We start from the raw sequence: 1,595 nt of genomic DNA on the forward strand, positions 1-1,595 counted from the left end.
GAAAATAGTGAACGACAATTTCTATGTCGTGCGTGTGTTAGCAGAAACAACACACGCCGGGTGTAGCGTCCTCTTTATAAAGGTCCGTATTACAATAGTTAAACTAATGTTAAACAGCGGAATTCGACTGGTAAAATTTAAACTATGATTGTAAAACGGGCCCTAAGTGTCTTAGTCGGTTATAATAAACAAAGTATATAATAATTACTATTTAATTTATAGTTATTATTCAATATCAGATAGGAAAATTGATAAAATATTTACTTCTGTCATACTATTTATCAGGTAAGACTTAATACTTAATAAAAACTTGAAAAACATCGTTCAGGTGTATAGCAGTTGATACAGGCAAAGTACAAAATATTGCGATATTTATGCCACGAACTACTAGTGGCGTATAGTACCCATATCAAAGCGGACAAATTACCACGGCTAGAACATTTAGAAAACAGATATAGGTACCTACTTAAAACTTAAAAGTAGTATCATATTGAGAAATACAGAAAATAAGTAAACTTAATTTTACAATAAAAAAAGGTCAAGAGGGGATCTATCCCCCATATCCCTCCCGTAAATACGCCACTGCTGAACTACCTAGTCAATTATGTATATATTGCATTTAATATACCGTGAGTGCATCTTTATTGTATTATTTTTTCAAAGACTTCAGGATTTCATTGAGCCTGCCTCTGGCATGTATGTCACTTATAAGTTATATTACCTGTATTATGTGTGAACATGCGTACCTTTACTTTATTACGAATTCGTTCATAGTTTAATATTTATAATAGAAAATTTATTAAGTTAATATTTTTGAATTGTTAACTTAATTATTTTACTTCAAAGTGTACATATTCCAATGTAGGCATAAATAAGTACTGGTTTAGAAAAAATAATGGCCATAAATTGTTTTTGTTATAACTTATAATAATTATTGTAATACCTACCTACCATTTATTATAAAAGAAGGTCATATTGTGTACATTATATTATATTTAAATTTAATTAGCTTGGCGGTTTGATTTTAATGTTATATCAGTCTGATTTTATATGAAAAAACGTTGGTTTCATGAATACGAATTTTTTTTTCTCACCGAAATTCACAACTGACGTTCATTATGGCTTCCTCGGTAGGAGATTAAAATCTCTGACTGTCTTTAGTCCCACTTTCCCAGTAATAATAAAATATTAAAACAGAATTTATACACCATATTATATTGCACAGAAGAAAACCAGGTCTACTTATACACGATCAGTTCCATTAGTACTTAATATATTTATATATGTATAAGTACGCAGGGAGTTTCCGAGGTTACCATTAAAACGTTGAAAATAATCTTATGTCAGACGATAACCCACATAGCATTTTTCGAAAGCGAGATTTTTAAGTGCATAGCTTTTTAGGTACCTACCTAATATTGGAGATATGTACTTAGGTTGTTAATTTAATAAAAAATGGATTTCGCAAAAATAATGTACGTAAAAAAAATGATTATTTTCATCCGAAAATTTCGACAATAGTGTGGTACGGAATTGGGATACGGTGAGACGACATTATTATTATTTTAGTGTTTTTGTTTGTCTATGTAATATTA

The sequence above is a fragment of the Acyrthosiphon pisum genome, chromosome A1 (assembly GCF_005508785.2).
Source record: "Acyrthosiphon pisum isolate AL4f chromosome A1, pea_aphid_22Mar2018_4r6ur, whole genome shotgun sequence".
Lineage (NCBI taxonomy): Eukaryota > Metazoa > Arthropoda > Insecta > Hemiptera > Aphididae > Acyrthosiphon > Acyrthosiphon pisum.